The 22,510-nt window shown below is 37.4% G+C and overlaps 1 long non-coding RNA gene across 1 annotated transcript in view; it reads right to left on the reverse strand.

Moving 5' to 3' along the window:
• Nucleotides 1-22,510, reverse strand: part of LOC119148766 — a 168,230-nt gene that overhangs the window by 46,662 nt on the left and 99,058 nt on the right. The window contains exon 2 of the long non-coding RNA XR_005104489.1: nucleotides 16,014-16,049. This is a non-coding gene — a long non-coding RNA (uncharacterized LOC119148766). The remainder of the gene's footprint in view (nucleotides 1-16,013; nucleotides 16,050-22,510) is intronic.

A 22,510-nucleotide genomic window follows, 5' to 3' on the forward strand; every position in this document is an offset into this window, starting at 1 on the left:
GTATCTAAAGATCTGAACAGCAAAGGGTGACTAATGGCAGATTTGCATACTTGAATGAGACAGAAATTAGAAGAAATTAAGCTAAGTGGAAAAGAAAAAAAACCCACCAAAAATCAAGATTAAGGACACCTTGCCTATTGTTGTATTTAAGTAGCAACAACTTTCATAATTTTCATGGTTTTCGCAAATTAATAGTGCTCTAAAGGCATAGTTGAATCTTGAATATAATAATGTCAGTTGGTGGAAAGCTTTTTTCCCTGCATAGGTATACAAAAAATTGGGTAAATTATTAAGGTGAATGGATTCAACAATCACTTAGAATTTTCAGTGCTAGATTTGAAACAGACAAAGGAGGAAAGATTTTTGGAAAACAGTGAGTTTACTAAAAAAACCCTGTCAAAACAAATATATAAGAACACTGGTATAACTGAATTTTAAGGTCTGAACTGTGTGTTTGCTGAAGAGGAGTTAGAGTTTTTTCTAACCTGATTAATGAAACATTTTTGGAAGTGGAAGCTCCTGGCTACCGTGACTCCATGTTGTAACCCAAGCAGCAATCCCAGCCTACAGAAATGCTTTGGAACCTTGAAGGAAAGCTGTCATGGAACCTCACACAGGTATTCTAGAAGGACATCACCAGCAAAAGGAAGACTAGGGAAAATGCGGGCAGAAAACTATGGATGTGGCACGGTGTCTGATGACAAGGGAGACAGAAAAGGCCAAGATACTCAATGCCTTCTCTGCTTTGCTCTTTACTGGTAAGACCAGCCTTCAGGAATCCTAGGTCCTTGAGACCACAGAGAAAAAGGTCTGGAGCAAGGAAGGCTTACCCTTGGTAGGAGAGGGTCAGGTTAGGGAATATTGAAACAAACTAGACACGTGCAAGTCTGGGAATGTAGAGGAATGAAGTTGGGCTAATTAGCATTCATAATACACAGCTGTGGGTTGGCTTCAGGGGTGGTGGGTTGGCCGATGTAGATAAGGTGCAGCTGTGGCTAGTTAAGTGGTTGAAAGCCAATGAAGAGAGAGCAGCCGAGGAAGAAGCAGAGAGAGAACACATGCCCTGGATGAGATGAGGAGAAGGCAGCAGAGGGACTGGTATGAAGAGTGTGCCGGTATGAGATGGTAAAAGACCTTGTTGCAGCTGGCTAATTTTGAGAGTATTGTGACATGGGGAACCTCATGGGATGCACTTGTGAGTGCTGAGGGAACTGGCCAATGTCATTACAAGGACAATCTCTTTTATGCTTGAGAGGTCATGATGACTAGGAAAGGCTCCTGAGGAAAAAAGGAAACAAATGCAACTCCTACCTTCAAGATGGACAAGGAAATACAGGCTGGTTAGCCTCACCTTAGTCCCTTGGAAGACAATGGGGTAAATAATTTTGGAGACCTTTTTGAAACACATGAAAGGTGTTTGAGAGCAGTCAGTAGGGAATTATAAAAGGGAAATCATACTTAACTAATCAGAAAACCTTTAGCTCAGTGGGTAAGGAGAGAGCAGTGGATGCTGCTTATCTCAGCTTCAGTAAGGCTTTTGATAGTGTCTTCCATAACGTCCTCATAAACAAGCTGATGAAACACAGGCTAGATAAGTGGACAGTGAGGTGGACTGCACCTGTCAGACTCAAAGGGTTATGATCAGAAATAAAAAGTTCAGCTGGAGGCCAGTCAGTTGTGGAGTAGCCCAGCGGTTAATAATGGGGCCAGTAATGTGTAGCAAATTAATTAATGAGCCAGCTAGTGGGACAGAGTGAACCCTCAACAAATTTTCAGGTGATACAGAACTGGGAGGAGTGATGGATATGCCAGATAGTTGTGCTACTATTCAGAAGAACCTTAGCAGGCTGGAGAAATGTGCCAACATGGACCTCATGAAGGTAAGGAAGGGAAATGTGAAATCCTGCACATGGGGAGGAACAATTCCACATACCAGTACATGCTGGGGTCCAAATGGTTAGAAAGCAGATTGGAAAAGAAGGACATGGGAGTCCTGTGGGACTCCAAGTTGATCACTAGCCAGTGGTGCACCCTTGTGGAAAACAAGGCCAATGGTATCCTCAGCCTCATGAGGCAGAGGGTGTCCAGCAGGTCAAAGGAGGTGACCCTTCCCCTCTGCTTTGGAGCGTAGCACGCAGCTCCATGTTTCCCAGTACAAGACAGGCATGGACATACTGGAGAAAGTCCAGCAAAGGGACATAAAGATGCTTAAGGGATTGGAGCACCTGTTAAATGGGGAGAGGCTGAGAGACCTAGGATTTCTTAGCCTGGAGAGTAGAAGGCTTAGAGGATGTCCTCAGTGTGTATAAAAAACCAATGGGGAGGAGCCAGACTCTTCTCAGTGGAGCCCAGCAACAGAACAAGAGGCTATGCGCCTACAATGAAATACAGAAAAAATTCCATTTAAACTCTTTTACTGTGAAGGTCATCAAACATTGGAACAGGTTGCCCAGAGAGGTGGTGGAGTCTCCATCCTTGGAGAAAGTCAAAACGTGTCTGGATAATCTTGGGCAACCTGCACTTGTTGACTCTGCGTTGAGTAGGGGTGATTTGAACTCGATGATCTCCCGAGCTCTATTCCAACTTCAACTATCCAGTAATTCTGTGATACAAAAGATTGTAGTGTGAGGAAAATAAGATTTAATGTTATCATTTCCAGTTTACCTCCTTCTTGCTTAAGTTTTATTATCTCAAAGATTTTTGTATTGCAGAATGTTCAATGTAAAACTTGTGTGACTAGTTTGGGGTTCCAAAATCCCAGATGCTGAAATATAGCAACATTCCTCTTTAAAAGGATAAAAACCACACAGACCAGTACCAACTAACGTCTCTGATAGCATAAATAGAAATTTTAAAGAAGCTAATGAAGTTTAGGATGACAATATCAGTTTATGTATAATTACAAACTGTAGAAAGCAAAAGACTAGATACAAGTTTAATTTGTTAAAGCATGTTTTGCAGCCATAGCAAATTTACTAGACGTATAGTCAAATTTGGTTGAAGTTAAATTAGGCATGCATCTTGATTCTTGGTTAAAATTCTTCAGCTGCATCCTGCTAAACTGGTATAAGTAATAATAATAAAAAAGTCAGTTCAAGCCGAAGCCTGCAGCTTATGTCCCATTATAAATTACACTTCAAATTTTCTAAACTAATTGTTAAATTTAGGCTTAGCAATTAGCACTGCACAACATTTACCAACAGAATTAACTGTATCACTTGCTATCAAGATGACATTTCAAGCTCAATTACATTTTCATATGTCCCAGACTGGTAGCTCTGATGCATTCTAAGAAAATAAAACCTAGAAATGGGCCAACTGCAAATTGTTTTGACAAGATTCAAAATAAGAAATGGTCTTTTTTTGTTTCTGTTTGGGTAAAAATGCAATCTTATTGGATACAAATGCAGTGTTATCTGAACAATGTGAAGTTTTGTCTAAGGTTGGTGGAAATAAAATGCAAATAATTACTTTACAGAGCTGCACCATTTGAGAATTATATCTAGCAATTTAACAGTTTCCAGGAGTCCTTATTAGCAAGTACATGAATATTGCTAGGAGATGCTACCTGGTGGTGTTTTTTAGTGTGATAAGGTATGAATCTGAGAACTTCAAAGGATATTTCCAACAAACAGCCAAACCTACAGAGAAACTCACAGCTGGATTTCATGTTGTTTACTTACTAGAGCCAACCCTGAGGAAGTTTTTGCTCTGCAACTGTATAAAGACTAAAACTCAAAGCCACTTACTCCTGATAACCCATTCAGAATCACAGAGTTGATCTAAATTCACTTTCTTTAAAGACATAAATAGTGAAAGATCTTAAAGTTGTTATAAGCCAGTCATACTTTCATGTAATTGCACCTACTTGCCTAATAGGTTCACAATGGAAAAGAGCACTTTACAGCTCCTGCTGAGGTATAGACCTCAGTGTTCTTCATACATGTGACACCTCTCTCACCTGTACCCTTTAAGTTGACTTGTGGAACAAGGTGGAACATAGAGGGAAGTGTTTGATGTCAGTCTGGAGAAAGAACAGAACTGTAATTTAAAAAAAGAATGGGTATAAGCTTTCATTTTTCTTTTGATTAGAGGTTGGAGGTATTTGAGATGATTGTCATTCAGTCTAATGTCTTTCATGGTAAAAAAGAAGGAGTAATAATGTTTGTCGTAAGACTTGTTTATGTATCCGTTTCATTTTCTAGCATCCTTCTCTTTCTCTTGGTTGTATCAGGATAGTCACAATGCCTGTGGCTCTAATACCTCCACTTTCTCCAACTCGAGCTCCCTATTGAAAAAGAAATCTCCGCCTTGAAAATTTCTGACATTCTCTTCCAAAGCCTTTGCTGACTTTAAAAAACTGTTCTCTCACAATGAGAAGGAGCTGTATGACCTTATGGATAACATCTTTTCCCTTTCTCCTCATCTATATGGTTGTTATACCTATGACCCAGGACTTTTCCAGGATATGAGCTCTGGAATCACATTTTCAGCAAGAGGGATGGGATGTAGTTTCCTAACATTCAATTACTTAAAATACCAACTAAGTAGCCAAATGCCATGTGTGCCCTCCAAATCATAACCAGCCTGTCCTTGTTCTGAGCATGAGAAATGCTGATGGTACCTCACATATGATGTTTTATTTTCTTATTAAAGGTTTATTCAGGAGAAATGTTCTGTACAGTGTGTTCAAAATTTATTTCCATTTTTTGCTATTGTGTAATACAAGCTTTTTCTCCTGTATTAAAATAGTAAATGAATGATGCATGTAATACAATAAAAACCTCATTTACTGCTATTCTGAGATGTCTTCTGAAATGTTGAGTTACATCTATTTCTCTTCAACCCTTTTTAATTTGATCACATGAAGAAGCTTGGCATGACAACCTTTGGAAGGTCCATTGGATCTAACTTGGGACATCTACAGTGTCAGAATTTAAAATAACTAATTTCCTTTGGCCGACTTTGTGGTTATAGGGAAAAATAAGCATCATTAGAATGCAGTTCATATGTAGCAGTGCATTACAGTAGATGGATCATGTCTTACAAACAGCTATTCTTTTTTTTTCCTTTTTTTTTTTTTTTTTTTTGGCTAGAAAGAGAATTGAGGATGATTGTTCCAAGAGGCAGCTTACAATTAGTCTGAGAAATCCTTCCAAAGTTTTAAAAAAGAATTAGCTTATCTAAGAAGAATGTGGGTTTAAAGAGGGAAAGAGAAGATCTGTCAGGTGCTACAGCTAGACAGCACTGACAAATTTTTAGGGAGCAAAATAAAAAAAAGGAAGATGTAATATTTGAAGGTCATCAGAGGTCTACTATAAAGTGTTTTCCTGAAACCTAAGTAGTTACCCAAATTAGGGGTTTAATCTCATAGAATCATTATACAGTTAAAGAAGAGGAAACAGGCTGTTTCAGAAGTTGGTTTGGGCCCAGCACTTTGATATAAACCCTAAACTTAGATAGGCAGGATCTCTCTTTGGAAGCCTTTCTGTGTTGACTATATCAAGAATATTTTGGCATAACTTGAACTGGTTTGAACTACGTGTCTAGTCTGCTCACCTGAATCCCACTCCTAAAGTGTATGTTGCAAACACTTCACCAGTTTTGCCATGAGTAGAGGCTGTTATCAGTAGGGTCTTTCCATCTAGGAATCAAATACACATTCATAGCCTAATTAAAAAAAGAAAAATAAATCTTGGAGTATGGATCATGCTTTGTCAAAGTCAGGCTGTCTAGAAGTTATCTGTGTCTCTCTGTATTGCATACTGCTACAGTTGCCTGCACATTCTAGGCTATTCATCCTATTATATATTATTGGTTCTGTGCCATTTTCAAACCAGACCTTCAGTGGAGGCCCTGCACACAAAGCAGAAGAGTGCAGCCCTGGTTATGGAAGCTGTGGTGGAGACAACTGAGTGGGTTGACAGTATTCTGCTATAAATGTAGGTGAAGTTCAACAAGGTTTGTTGTGAAATTACTTGTTTGCTCTTCTACAAAATACACGAGGAATTTCAGGCTAGCATCGCAACCAGGCAGTAAATTCTATTTGAATATTGCTATCTTGTCAGAAGATTTTTAAGACTTCAAAACTGCAAGCAGCAGAGAATCTAACACATCTGTAGGGAAGCTGTGATGGCCAATTACACTCTGAGTATCTTATTTCTACCTCTAAATTTGTCAAGCTTCCTCTTCCAATGCTTGAATCTTGTTATATATTTTTCTGCTAATTAAAGAGTCAATGATTATCAGATATGCTTCCTTCTGCAAGTATTAGACTCTGAACAAGTCAGTTAACTTCTCTTTATGAAGTTAAATAGCTTGAGATTCTGTTGTGGTTTAACCCCAGCAGGCAACCAAGTACCACGCAGCCACTCGATCACTCTTCTGGGGAGGAGATTCAGGAACAAGTTAAAACTCATGGGTTGAGATGAGAACAATTTAAGAATTTAAATAAATTATAATAATAGCAACAACAACAATAACAATTGTAATGAGAAGAAAAGAGAGGAATAATCCAAAAGGGAAAAAAACAAGTGATGCACAACACAATTGCTCCCCACCCACTGACTGGTGCCCAGCCAGGCCCCGAGGAGCGATTGGTGGACCCCAGCCAACTCCCCCCAGTTTATATACCGGGTGTGATGTTCTAAGGTATGGAGTATCCCTTTGGTTAGTTTGAATCAGCTGTCCTAGCTCTGCTCCCTCCCAGCTTCTTGTGCCCCTCCACCCTTCTTGCTGGCTGAGAAACTGAGAACTCCTTGAGTTAGTATAAACAAGACTTAGCAACAACTAAAACTATCAGTGTGTTATCAACATTATTCTCATATTAAATCTCAAACACATCACTGCCCCAGCCACTAGGAAGAAAACCAACTCTATCCCAGTTGAAACCAGCACAGATTCTCTGTCTTTAATTAATGTACAAGCTCAGTCTATGTGCTAAGCACCAGGTAAAACCATTAAAAAAAAACACCAAAAAACCCCAAAAAAACCCAACCCAAAACCCCCAAACCTGCAACATTATGAACTTGCATATTATCAAAATAAAACACGAAAAGAATAAAAGGAGTCTTTCCTGACAGTCCATCTTCTCTTTCCTGAACAGAAGAAAGGAAAATGTATGTCATACAACAGAAATCGCCGTGGTGACAATAAATGACATGGAAAAGTTTACTGTATACAGAAATTAAGGAAAGGAAAGCCACAGTTACAGTCAGACAACACAGAAGAAAGAAAATTACTTTCTGTTCATGAATATTCCCTTCAAAGTTAGGACGCAATTCTACATCAATGAGTAAAGTATCCCTGAGAACTTTATATTTCTTGGAAGGAAAATCACAAGATACTGATGTGCAAAAAGGAAAATAACAACATTGAGAGAAATTTTAATGAAATAGATTTTTGTTTCCAATCTGATGTCTAATATGCACATAAAAAAAAAGGCAGAAAGTAGAGGAATGATTCAGTGAAACACAAGTTTGGTGTGTCTTCAACGTCTTCTGATGGATAGATAGAAGAAGCTTAGGTCTGCAAATTGAAAATTAGTGATCTAACAATAGTGGAATATAATGTATCCCTGAGTTATTCAAGCAAGATCACATAAATAGATGGGAATATGTAAGCTACTGTTGTCCTGGTACCATTAGTCATGTTTGTCATAGCTTTGGTTTACAGGGCAAAAATGTATTTAATTAAAATTCTAATATCAGTCCAAATAGTTTTTATTTATAACCAGTCAAACTTTGCCGTAGCATGAAGATTTGAGGTACATGCTTTAGTTTGGGTTTTATAAGTGGTTTTTTTTTCAATTTGTGCCTATGGTCACTGGAATGAATCAAGAGTGCCTGGGTTACTAAGAGATACTGCAAATCAGAGGCAATTTTATTTGAAGAGTACATCAGCACAAGGTGAGAACATCACCTGGAATCTCAGCAGGGTGATGGATGTCAGGTGTAGGTTTTCCAATGGCTGTATCCAGAACTCACGGAAATCAGTGGGAATCTTTGGTAAGTGCTGATTTAGCAGTTTGGCTATTGGAAATTGCCATGCAAAAGCAAGAGAAAAAAATCAAACCCAATCATTTGGTTTCAATTAATGTCTCATATCTTATAAACCAGAATTTACAACATAGTGAGTGTTAGGACATAGCAAATGGTTCAAAATCCTTCAAAACTGTCAGCCAGTCAAATTTTGGCATTCACAAGCAGCATAGAATTCCTTAGTAAAGTTTTCCAGTGGCTTAGTGTATGTTTGGATCAATAGCAAAAGCACATTTTAACCTGAATAACATGTTGGCATTATGGTAATAACAAGCTTCTATGAGCATCTGGGCAGTGATTTGGCTCGTGAAGAGGGAAGGTTAGTATCAAGCAGCCTCAAATGCCTGACCTTGTTTTGACATGCACATTACAAGCCATCATCGAATTTGATTGTAACTAAGTGCCAGGCCTTCCAACAAGCTGTTCGGGGGTTGTTTGTTTGGAGTCCGAAATGAATAACTTCAGTACAGCTGATTCCTACAGTTTCATGTATTTTCAGGCAACTAACATGATTTGTAGGAAATTTAAAACTATACACAGTTGATCACACACACTGGACTTCCTCCATTATGTCAAGCTGAATGATTTGTCTAGAAAGAAAACATGGGTCAAGGTTTGCAAGGAAGGTTCTGGTGGTCAGAAGATAGACTTACAGGGCTTCATGGGTTCATTCTGTTTTAGTATTTGATTTCAGCCCTTTTCCACATCAAGCACAGATCACCAAAAATTGTAATATCTGGGTTTAACTGTTAACAATATTTTCAAGGTTGTTCATCCTTTTTTCATCCCTGAGACTCTTTAGTACTGTCCCTGGGTAGGAAGATCACTAACATTAACATGCAACATGACACTTGAAACTTCTGTTGGAAAACAAGAAGAATCTAGATAATGCACCTAGAAACTAATTCTAGACATTTTGTGACTGGAGAGAAAACACACAGATATGTGGTATTCTTCCTAAAGAAAAAGAAGAGTGTGTGTTTACAGAACTTTGGAAAATACTGGGGGTAATCTGAGGCACAACAGACCGGCTTAAAGAATATCATCAATATTCACTGTACTGCATTGCATTTAGCAATGCAAGCTAAACTGTGTTCAGTTTAGACTCTGAGAAGCTGCTTCTCCATATTGATTTGGGATAGGATAAACTAATTCCAGAGACTGGTATGAGAAGGTGGTGTAGAGAACTTCTCTCTCTTTAATATAAGAGAACATGACACTAGGCTTCTCAAATAGCACTGGGCATGAATGTATGGGCAAATGAATCAAAGGGTCACATTTAGCTCCAGATTTAGACTTTAAATGTCAAAACCATAGAGATGTAATTCCAGTAGGTGTGTAAGTTCCCATCACAGCTAGGTGAAAGACAGTCAATAGTCAGTGCATTTTATGTGGGTGCAATAGCTTTTTAAATACTTGTAGGTGGATAAAAAGTGTATACCTGAAAACAGAATCTTAATCTCACATTGAATCCTAATAAAAAATTTCCAGCAAAATAGGTTGTATCATTTACCTTAGTCTTTTCACTGTACACAGACAGGAATAATAATAATGATTAAAATATTATCGTGCACATTATTAAACTGGGGAAGGGGAGATGTGTCTACCATATAAAACTAATTTGTAGTCTGCAGCAAACCACTGGATGGAAGCAGCTGGTGTCAAAGAAGTTTTGCCCAGACACAGAGCTAAGTTCATTATTTCTGTTCAAAATACTGTCTGAACTGTCATGTTTCCATTGTAGTTGTTACGATAAACCTAAAGCATCCAGATATTTGGCCTGTCTTTGCCACTAATTTGATAGTGGTTTTCAGATTTGGGTCTGTCCTATGTCTTTGTCTTTTGCCTACATTATGTCCAGGATCCTGAGCTCACAAGGACCTGTAGCAATAAAATTTATTAGTAGTAACAGTAGGCAGAGGAGAGGTTAACATGAAGAGGTATTTCAGTCAAAAGCCATGTTGCATTGGTGTCCAAAGTCTGGGCTTATGATAAGAACAAAATTCCTATCTAATAAGCTATATTAACAACAAAAAGAAATATAACAAGTAAACATCTCATTCATAGATAATGGTGGAACTATGATAATGCAGAGTTGAGAGAATACTGCCTAGTCTGCTTAAAAATCTGGCCATGCTGCTGTGCACTCACAAGTGTCTCAAGCAGGAAATGATGGAAAGCTCCAGTGATCGCAAATAACTCAATTGTTTTTCCTTTTCCAACCAAATATCTTCATAGTGAGGAACCAGAAGGGCATCATTCAGCAAGCAGTGGTGTTGTGAAAGCATGAAATATGGCACTTCACTGTGAATGCAACATTAAAGATTAAAAATGTTTATTACCTTTTACTCTTCTGTTAATTGTTTTGTGTAGAGAAAAATAGAAGTTGCTGCCTTAATGCATAAAAAAATCACAATGTGCATTCATAGATGAGAGCAAAGGGTTGGGGCTATGAAAATTATGTAAATGATGAATTCCAGTGAAAGAACTTTCAAACCCTTAGGGTCTTCAAACAGCATTAATTCAATAAATTAGATACAAAATTTAACTTTTTCATGCTAATAATGATTTCATAAGAAAAAACTCGTTAGTAAAGGTGACAAATATGAAGTTCTATTGAACATTTAAATTCAGGAATCTTAGTATGTGCCCCTGGGATATATTTACACAGCCAATGACTCTCTGATGTTATTAAGTAATTTATTTGAGAAAGTCTCCATTCATGAGTTTACATAAGAACAATATCAGGTTTACAAAGGCTTCTGTTGTCAGTTTAGCAAATACCTAATTCACAATGACTTTTGCTTAAGATTTTCATTAGGTTGTTCAATATTGTTTGATCATTTAGTGTCAGCTTCATAAGATCATAATTTCCCTTATATGAAAAGGGAAAATTAAAAGGAGAAATAAATTTAAAAAGTGAACTAAACTTAAATGTAAATCAGCCAAAAGAAAGGAGGGCAGTGTCACCACTTGTGATTATACTCTGCTTGGGTACAAACTATCCATATTTTACAACTTGAGGTTTTGCTGTAGTATATTTATGTGCCAGCAATACCAGAAATATCTGGAATGTTGCATATGGTTCACTTGTTCAGGCCTGATCTGTGATGTGACAGTATCAATTTCTGGCAGCATTAGTTAGAGTGGCTATCAATTAAATAGACATGGAGATGAAAACACCTTAGGTCTTGATTTCTATGACTATTCATGCTGTAGTCTATGGCCTCCAGTCAGTGTTGCAGGCAATGTGGAAATATAACTAAAGATGACAATTCTGGCATCAGGGATCAGCGTGGATATGACAGAAAGAAGTAGCACAAGATCTCCTGATGTTGAAAATAGAGGTGGTCAAAACTGTCAACAGAATATTTGTCTTACACAAAATGCTGGTTCATCAGTACAGAACTATTTCCCCGGAAATATGGTGATTTTGCTCAACTTTCTAATGAAATAAAGGCAAGCCTTGAAATCTTCATTGTCTCCTGGCTAGGCCATTCACCACCATCCCTCAGAGACCTCCCTGGTCCTCAATCTCCATCACAGGGCTATGCTGGAGGAGTTTTGTCTCAACATGTTTGAAATCACAGCTGGTTCCTGCTACAACCTACTTCTGGCACTTTGTTCTCTTCCTCAGGATGGTTCTCACTCTCCCATCACTATGTTTCCTGCACTCAGATGTCTTTCCACCCTTGTATCTCATACCCATTCAGGCTAAAACAGCAACACATCACCCTTTCTGTTTCCATGGGAGGGATCCAATCCGAGCTCCTAGGCTTGTCTCTGTGCCTTCCTGTACACTTTCCTGCATGTGTCCTAAGACAACTGTGACTTAAAGGACAATCTGCCTATGTGTTAAATCTTTTGGTCTGTGGCAGCATGAAACCCTGGCCTACACATAAACTTAGGCCAAAACAAACCAACCAAACAAAAAGAAATCAAATGAAAACTGATATTACAGCAACTACTAATTTGTGTCACATTTGATTCTAGTATGAGCTGCCTGAGAAAGCAAAAGTCTTTCCTAGCAACATCTCCCATGAGAAATGAAAATATGACTTACAAAAAACCCATGCAGAATTATGCAATGACTATCTTGACTGAAACTTAGCTTTCCACAAACCTAGATGGCTATTTAATCTTTCACTTTTGTTCTTTACTGAATACATATATAATTAGAGTGAACAGGAACAGGTAGGCAAGTCGGGATTCAGTCATATTTACTAACACATGGGGTACTCAATTGTAAATGCATTTGTGCAGTGGTTCTCTGACAGAGTGGTTCTCTGATATTTAAGGGCTTCTGAAATGTAGAAGGACTCTAATCCGTACAAAAATAAGCTCCATTAGTAAGGAGCATAGTCACAGGAAATGAATGGGTACTCTAAGAGAAATCACGAGGCCAGAAAGGTAATAATCTTGGAAAGAATGTTTAAGGTAGGAGCTTTCAAGAGGAAATCACAAGGTCCCTTTGGTAAACTGAGAATAGAGGTGAGAAATGATACAAAATTAGGCAAAGGTTCAGAAGCAAGGAATGGTGGTGAATTCAAAATTACCCAAAAATCTTGACACCATGCATACTACAAATCCAACCTCATGCCCTGTGCTGAGGTACTAGAGGTTCATATTCTGGTCTTGGCTCTACATCCCAGTACAATTTTGTGTATCTTGTGCTCCTCTGGCAGTGTACATCCAGAAAGTGGTGACAAAAAGGGAACTGATGTAGTAGAGGAAGGAATAAGTAGAAAATTGTGTGTGACTCTAACTCTAGACATGCAGCATGGCATCAGTAGCAAACACCTGAAAACACTGGATTTAGTGACAGGGAGACAGACACAGACAGAGATTTTAGATGTTGAAACTATGAAGTTGTTTCACTGGATCTGTATTAAGGTGGAATTTGGCCGAGTAAGGGAGAGAAGGCAGTTCAGGATGGTTTCCAGGTACAGACACAAGAGATAAGAGGGATTTGGCAGTGTAATCTTCAAGAGGAAGTTAATAAGGGGAAGTGTCTGGAAGTAAATAAAAAAGTTTTAGTATAAGTAGTACTTAGAAATAGGTTGCCATTGACCACAAAAAAAAACCAAAACAAAAAGCAAACCCATACATTTGATTAGTTGCCTGAGTGCTGAAAAATAAAAGTATAAAGTAGGAAACAGAGATGGAATGAGTTAATATTTTTTGTAATAAGAGCCTTCTATGCATTTAGGGGAATTATTTTCATTTCTCCAGAAATGCCATTGAAGTTTTTCCTACTAATGCATTAGGTGAAACTGAAGTTTGCAGTACAAACAGAAGCAGAAGGACTGGTTTCAAACAAGGTGTGAAAGCACAAGAGAACAGTTTATTCTGCCCACTGCCACAGCATGTGGGTCCCACCCAGGGACTGCAGAAAGAGATAAAGACTCATGATTCCCTTCCCTTCTTCAAGACTAGAGGTTGGCTGTTTATGGTACTGGTTGTATTTGCTACATTTCTACTGATGACTTTAAAAATCATCAGACATTTAAAATGAAGTCTTTTTGATGGCTCTTTCTTAGGTTTGAGTCTATGCTAGTGGGGGAACACACTTAGTCATACTTATAAGTGATCGCATCCTTATGCTATTTTGGCTGGACTGTAAAGAGCTGCTCCTCAGACTCAAGATGGTAGGATTTATTTAAGTGGGGGACACTGAGGCATAGTGCCTGACACATCTCTATCCAAACCAACTCTCCTGCAGAGGTCTCTCATTGTAAGGAAGAATCTGGCTACCCAAATCCAAGACTAGCTTTATGAAGGAGGACTCTGTTTCTATTTTTCCTGGTTTCAAGGAGGTAAAGGTGCCAAGAGGACCAAATTCTCCCTGTGAAATTGTTGGAAGTTTTTTATAGTGTTGTTTTTCCATGTGACACCGAGACATTCAGAGATCACAAGACAAATAGGAAGCAGCACAATTCCTGCTAATGGGGTAAAGCCACAGAAAGAGGAAGATGGAGCAATTTGACAGTGAACATTGGATTGGGTCCATAGGTAGATTTGGAGGACAGTATCCTTAACCATTCATGGTGCCTGAGTCTGCTGTTGAAGTCTTGCATTGACTCCTTGGTGTCATTTTTTCTCAAAATCACATGAGAAAGTTCACCACTCAGATTCTCATGTCCCCAGAGAAAATGAAGCATTTCCTACACCCTTCATAGCTGCGGGTTGCTGAGGAAATGCATCTCGACTCCCTATAACATTGTCCAGTTCCTTTTTAAACCACTGTGTATCAACTGCTTGCTTCAGCAACCTTCTAGTTGAAGGCAGTTGATGAAGAAATACTGTTATAACTGAATCTCTCACAGCAGTAAATTTTACTGTTTGATGTAAAATGCAATCATACAATATACAGTTAGAGAATTATGTCAAACTCTGATGTCTTAATAGTTGCACATAATGTTTCTCTACTGTTTGAAAGCAGTCTTGAAAATTGCCGAGGAAGTATTACTGCTAAGGAAAGAGAATGCATTTCTATTTCTTACAGGTGAGACAAACAGGTCTTATATAAAATTTCTCTAGCTTCAGATAAACAAAAAAAACCCATCAGCTACACAGAACAGGGATATGCAACTGCATGTTAGCTTTCTGAACTAAATTGCCAATTGCTTAACTGCTGAATAAAAAGCTCAACAGACACAGTCAGGATCATACATCTGTACTAAAGAACTTGGGATTTCACTTTGATTATTCTGTACACATTTTAAAAGTCCTAAAACTGGTATTGTTTACCCTTAACTTCTGGAGTTTGACAAAGTTTGGCCTTGCAAGATTGTTTCCATTGGAGGTGGCAAGTCATCACAATGGGCCAGGGATCTTTTAAATACTAGCTTGATTCTTTCTTTCCAACTATGTAAACATATGCTCATTTCCAGAACATAAAAGGATAAGAGTAACAGGCTTTTTTTTTTTTTTTTTCCTCAAAAGCCTACCAAGCCAGTTTGCCACTCAAAAAATTTCCTTGTTTATGCTCCTTCTTAGAAACAGAACCTCACTACATTCAGTGAACAGGCAATATAGGAAAAATATCCCTCAGACCACCTGACTGACAATTTTCCCAACAGCCCAATGAAAAGTGCCGCTTAAAACAGAATAAAGCCCAGCAAGAAATGTCCTGCAGTCTGCAATTTAGTCATTTGGAAATCCAATGCAAAAGAAATCCTGTATATCCATTGGATTCATCCTGAATGTTTTTAGAACACTTTCCCTGATTGGATTGATCAATCTATCTACCTATCTACCTATCTACTTATCTACCTATCTACCTATCTACCTATCTATCTATCTATCTATCTATCTATCTATCTATCTATCTATCTATCTATCTATCTATCTATCTATTCTATGTCTATCCATCCATCCATCCATCCATCCATCAATCCATACACACATACATACGTATACACACACCCTCCTCCAAAGGGTGCTGGTCTTTCTGTGCAAAGTAAGAAAGAATACACAGAATTACAGTGGCATTTGTTTAAAAAAATGTGATGTTAGCTAGGTGTTCACAGTACATTATTTAAGGAAATTGACTGTGATTTATAGCAGTAAATAAATAAGACAAAGCTTGTATAACATATCTCAGCATTATGTATCTCCTGTGTTAATTGTCTCCAAAGTCTGTTCCATTTGTTTTCTATCAAGGTATGCTCTATTATTTTTGTCTATTTCATTGCTTGTTTCTACCTGTCCTTTCAAAATTAGCTTGTCTAATCAGAAACCACTTTTGCTGGTAGTTCATTTCATATAAAAAGGAGGAATTCTTGTTTACTGGGAAAATAATTGGATTATAAGTTTGAAAAGAAAGAAATATGAATTGTAATAAATTATTTCTTAAAAAATGCATGGGAGTGTGAAAACTTATAAATTCCCCAAAAATTAAAACCACTAAGGAATGAAAAGGCTATAAATAGAATATGAAACTGGAAAGAGTGATTTATCATTGCAACTTACCTACTCCTTGCTATTCTTTTGAAAAGAACTGAATATCTAAGGAAAGAAGGAAAGATACATGTATTTACTCTATGATGTTCAAGTAAATATTTACATTAGCTGTCATTTTTCTTCTAGGTTTTCAGCCCTTGTAAACAGTAATTAAACCTTTATTATAGAAAGAAGAAGTATAATTTAACTACAGGTTGGGAGCCCACGATTACTTTTCAGTTATTGATTAAATTCTATTGATAAAGTTTGAATGATCTCAGGTAGAATATACTGAAGTTGCATGCATTATCTTGTTGCATGCATCTGCGTATATATAAGTGAAGGAGAGAGAATGCAGAATTTATGTTTAAAACTCTGGGCAATATACTTTGGATGTTTACACAGCTGATCTATCCCATATATTGAAGTGCTTTCCAATATTTCAATTCACATCAAACTGTAGACATTTCCCCCCTTATTACCAATTAACTAATATTTTATTGATAATCCTAAGATATTTTTAACTAAAATAAGGAGAAAAAACTATTAATCATATGATAAATAACTGAAAGGATTTATGAAAGTTCCCTAAAAGAAAATAAAGCACAGAAAAGAATGTGAAAAATTAGTGTAAATAAGATCATAGGAATTGGAAACAAGATCTGATAACTAAATTATAATCTTATAAATTCGTTATAACCTTATATTATAGAGTAGAAAAATAGAATTAGTATGAAATTCTGAAGTCCTAGGGAAAACTTGACTCTTACCTGTTCAGCTGATTAACACCTTGAGTTCTTTCTATTTGTTGACCTGACAAAGAAAAAGCAGAATGAAATTAAATACATTAAATGATGTGAGAGAAATGGTTAGGGGTTTACATTGATTTCTTCTGATTTTATTTATCTGAAAATCTTTCAGGTTTTCCTTGTTATTGAATTGCATTTATGATAGCAATTCAGGCTTTGATCCTTAAATTACACATATGGGGCCTGAAGTAATAACAATTTGGGATTAAGAGGATCCAGTTCTTATCTACGTACCAAACAGGTTGTTTATAGTGCAGTTTATTTAGTGACTATACTCGAACTTAGTGCAGGGAGATTGATAAAGGTAATCACCGAACACTGTATTGGCTTAGAGTAAAGATGAAAGCAAAAGGAACCTGACTCAGTAAAGATAGGAGTTAAACGCCAGATTATCCATATAAGTGTGTCAGTAAGAGGAATTTCATGCATGACAGATACTAGAATGGACATTAAAATGGTCAGGACAAAAATCATCAACAGTTACATGAAGCACATTGCTAAAGCGTATGTATAATATCCCATGCAAATTCTCTGTAACTTCAAAAGGTCTATTTGCATGCTCAAATTCAGTCTTATACATGAACAAGATAAAAACATTAGGCAGTTTCTTAATACTCATTCAAAGTGTCTACTCTAAATTCAGAAAGCAAAAGTTTAACATGCTACCAATACCACGAGACTCTAAATGGCATTATAAAATGACCAGACTAAATTTTATTTCTTTCAGTCACTAGTGTGTGTGTAGCCACTGAGGACCATAGCTATAAACCAGGCACTAAGCAGGACTCGCCCACCCAAGCTGCATGGAAAATGATATTATCCCACCTGAAAAATGAAGTTGTGATTAAACCTGAGCCAATGGCTACTTAGGAGGATTATTACGTCCAGAATGTAGGGAATGAATAGTATTTGGGCTGGAGCAACAAAGAAAATCACTGTTGTCCAGTCAGTACAGAATATTTTAAACAGATTGTTTCCTTTTGTTAAGCTAAATACAAAGTGGTGTTGCACCCACCCTCCAGCTTTATGTCATATGAGAAAGAAGGTTGACAGTGATGAGGAGTCTGTCAGGCTGCCGCAGTCACAAGCTCTAGATCTCTGATTCAAGACACTTGGGAGAGCATAATACTACTCAAATATGCAGTCTGTGAAAATCTTCAGGTAAGTGTTCATGATAGGAAGCCCCAAGAAACAGATAAGATAAACCATGACCGATCTTAACAAATGTTTGGAGTTTTGCTGTTTGTGTTAAAGTGATCCAGCCTGAAAAGGATTTTATTACTGAATAGGTAATCTTAACCTCAAAATTATTGGAGTATAATGTTTTCTAGACTAGTGGTTTTGGGGTTATTTTGTGTCTGGGTATGCATTGCTGTGTGGCTTGAAAGGCTCAAAAAAATGAAATCAAGTATGTGTACATTAAAATTCTCACGCAATTTATTCCCTTTGATTTTAATAGTTTTATTTGTATCTAGGATCATAAACTTGTAACAACTTAATCCTTTTAATTAATTAATAAAAACCCTAAAAAAATTTCTACCAGCGTTTCATTTTCTATCCTTACTGCTCAAGCTGCATTCTTGTTTGGTCCAGAGACCACTTGTGTACAGTACACCCACCCATCACAGTAGGTATTTAGGTAGAAGATAAGTCTGTGTTAGGAATGGCAATTCCTACTCATCCCACATAGGCTACTAAGGAATGAGATCGTAAGCTACTTCCAGTGTGATGCCTTTGCGTTGTTTCCTCCTTTATTACTTAAGCAAGCCGTGAACCAAAAATGTCCTTTTTCCTATCATATTGGCTCTTCACTTTACGTTGGTCACTTCTGACCTTCCCATTTGCTTCTTCTCTGCCTGCTGTGTCCTGTCACCTAAAGCAAGATCCATCCTCTTCACTGCTTGCCCACACAGAACGGGACTGTCAAATGGGCTCTTCAATACCAGCACAATGGAGTTGTGAAAATGAAGCCGAGCTAAATAAAAATGCACATAACTGTGAAATTATTCCTTTGGTGCAGTCCAAGTATTTGGCAGGCTCACATCATACATCAGATGACAGCATAATTTACATTATCTAAAATTTTTATTTCTTTTTTTAAAATATTTAAATCATGGAAAATATGGTGCTTTGAAATTTCCGTGAACAACAGCTCTACTACAAATTGAACTGCCTGCCTAGTACATTCAAAAAGCTGTTTTTCTGTTCCTAAATGGAGATTTTTCTTTTAAAAGAATGAATTGATTTTGTGACTTACAGTGGTATCATTCTGCACGTGACTCTGAAGTTCTTGAATCTTTTAAATCAATAATAAAACCATTTCGCTTAACTTTGTAGAGCATGTGTAATTCTCAGTGAATGTGAGATAAGGAAGTGTTACAGGTCCAGCAATAAGTCCTTTGAGTCATCTGCCTTTCCAGTTTGTCTGTTTTGGGTTTCCCATTCTGTATTGATGGGAACATTACTTGTTTTGGATCAGCCTTCATAATTCAGACAGATAGTGTCAGGCTTTTGCTCAGAAGTGGATGAGACCAGTAGACTATGAAGGACAAGCTCCATGTTATTATAAAATATGTATTGTCCAATAACAAATCAGGAGCTTTCAACCTATAAAGCTTGGGGCTATAACCTATCTCCCTGTAGCCTCTACCTCACCAGTGAGTTTGGTACTACTCCCATTCTCACGTCTCCTTAACAACTTATTCTTGATCCAGCTAAGCTTTAAGAGATTCTTTGCCAGCACTAAAGGCTACATGCCCTTCAGAGACATAACTGGTTGGCTGGTCTGGGCTGCAGATATTTCAATATAACCCTTTTGTGTCGGCACCTTATTCATTAGTAATTGAAATCCCTTTCCTTTCAAATAAGAGTTCCTTCAGGTAAGATGCAGCGTAATGTCAGCATAGTGATGATTCCTCCAACTGAGATGTTCTGGTTACATTCCTTGGCTATCAGAGTTCAGTGTTTGCAAATCTTTGGTGCAATTTAGTCACTAAATTACATTAGTAATAGAATCCCAGGAAAAAAGTTAGGGTGGAAGGGACCTCTGGAAGTCATCTGACCCAGTGCTCATGTGCTTTTGCACACTGTAAATGAAGGTGCCTTGATAAACTTCTGCTTTTTTGAGTCTAAGTGCATTTGTCTCCTCTTGTAAATGCAAATTAAATGTATTATACTGTCCCGATGGTGATTTAAGACTATTTGCCATGTTTTACAATTGGGATAAGAGTGGAGCTTGCAGAAGGTTAGATAACGTGGATCAACTGGCAAGAAGTATGTCAGCTGAGTGCAGTTGCTCAGGCACTGGCAGTCACGTAAGCATGTCCATAGCAAGCACCTAGGGAGACTGAAGACAAGTTCTCAATCTATACACAAGCAACTTCATAATGCTAATAATTCATAGCTGTTAAAGGTTAAATGGCTAGAATTGTGGTGCTACAGTCCTTTATACTTCACTAACTGAATTTGGTTAATTAACAATTTCAACTTCTTGAGAGAAATACAAAATCTATTGAGCTGTTTGGCATTGTGCTTGCACTGGGAATGGCTTATACATCCTTTATTCCATATTAAATGAGGTATATTTTGGACACAATTGCTATTAACAATTATATAGGGTTTTTTTGAGACCTCTGTTTTCTAGACTGACACTTCAGTAAATTTTCTGTGCTTACACACCACTGAGCATAGGTGAAATCCAGAAAATTAAGTAAGATTAAAGTGTTTTTATTACTGATTTAGAACTGTGTTTCTCTGTGCATAACATAAATTGTCACCCAGATACAAAAGTGAGAGACAGAAACGTGCAAGTCTATTTCACATTCAAAGCATACACTCTGGAGTCACAAAACCAGATTGTTTTGCCCATAACTAGAAGGCTGAGGAGCAAAATCTCATTAAGATTGGTATATGGAAGTAGGTTTACAAGCCATGCATATCCATGAATAGGTTAGTTTAAATGTCTGAGAAATAGATGGCTTTTCAAATACCTGGCTGACAGTTGGGTTCAGAAACACAAACTAAGATGAACTCAAAACTTGATACTCAGAAATAAATCTGTCTGGAAAATGGGGTTATGAAGAAATTAATCTACATTCTAGAAAGACTGCTTTTTAAAATTTTTTCTGATCTTCCCATGATTCAGCAACATGTGTTTATCCCTGGCATTCTGGTGGATTTAGATCTAATGCATGTGTTCTCATATGGCACCTCTGAAAATCTGATTTGCATGAAGTGATGCTTGCATAAGGTATTTAAAAGATTTGTCAACAGAAGGAATATTACTGCTGAAGGAACATTCAAAAGGCTTAGACCTTCATGTAGCGCCTTCTGTAAAATCAGACTTACATGCTCATAAAGCTAAAAAATATCTTTCCAGTGTTTATTTGCAATAACAACTAGTTGGTACCATTTTCTAATTTTGTTTGGTTATGTATTTATAATGGTATGCTATATACATTATCTGCCCCTATTGGTTTCTAGACCTTCTCAGTGCTGTGTAGATGCATACATGCAGAGTAGGGGAAGGAAATAGAAATTACCCTTGATACTTGCTGCCAGCCCTTAGGTTTCTCCTTAAACCTAGGAGGAAAAAAACCCCAACACTATCTTCTAATGGCTTTGGTTTTATAATTTGGGCTGGTATCTTGTAGGTGCTTATTTGGTAATTCATCTGAAAGATAAAGAATTTCTTTATTGAGTGACACAGTTAATTGTTGGCCTGTAGCCAGTCATAAGACCACACTGGCCTTGACTGCATGCTAAAACCAGCATAGATGTAAAACTATACATAAGATGCAAAAACATTTACATATTTTTTAATTTAAAGTTATAGCACTAATGCAAAAGTCAACACAGGCTATTGCTATGAAGATATGAAGTAATCAAAATGTGCTGGTTTTAGACTGAACCAGTTGCTAATGCATAGCCTGCAGACAAAATACAGAGGAAAAGAGGCAAAATCATTGGAAATTAAGCCTATTTTTCATTAACTTTGTCACATGAACTTATGTAGGTTTGAACTTTGCAGTCATTGCAATGCATTCAAAAAATAATAATGCAAAAACTTGCCATGACTTCACTAAAGTCCCTGTTATATTAGTAAGTGAGATCTCCCGTGGCCAAAATAATATCAGTAAATTCCCATGAATTTTAACCCAAAACAAGGCAGCCTGGCATGATTAAAAGCTTTAAATTCTCAAAGAGCAACATGATTAAAGCAGGACTGTAGTCTTGAGTGGCACCTCACTGGTTTCATTTGCCAGTATTGTTATTTTCCAAGGTAATATTTGATTTACAAGAAAAATGCTTTTAAGTCACACAGGAAGTCCTACAATGTATCCACAAGTACAAAATCCTCAAATTGCCCTCATTTGTCAAATGCTAAAGCCCTACCTGAGACTATTCAGTGGCAGAATAGAAATCTAATGACAGTAGGAAGGAGGGAGGTTGGATTTATAGAGGTTTTAGGAGCTCTTGTCTCTCCTCCCTTGTCCTCCTCCTGACTCCCTTTAATTCAGTGCTTTGACCACGGTAATGCAGTTAAGCTGCATATATGGCAGAGATGGCTCACAAGTCCAGTCACCATGATTTTATTGAAAGCTCTCATGTGTTAGCAATTTGAATTGATTTTAAATTCCAAATTATTAGTGAAGGTGATGAAACACTGAGCTTTAATGTTAACCCAACTTTTCCCTTCTGCTACACTTTCCCTCCCAA

Source organism: Falco rusticolus, chromosome 5 (assembly GCF_015220075.1).
Source record: "Falco rusticolus isolate bFalRus1 chromosome 5, bFalRus1.pri, whole genome shotgun sequence".
NCBI classification, from domain to species: domain Eukaryota; kingdom Metazoa; phylum Chordata; class Aves; order Falconiformes; family Falconidae; genus Falco; species Falco rusticolus.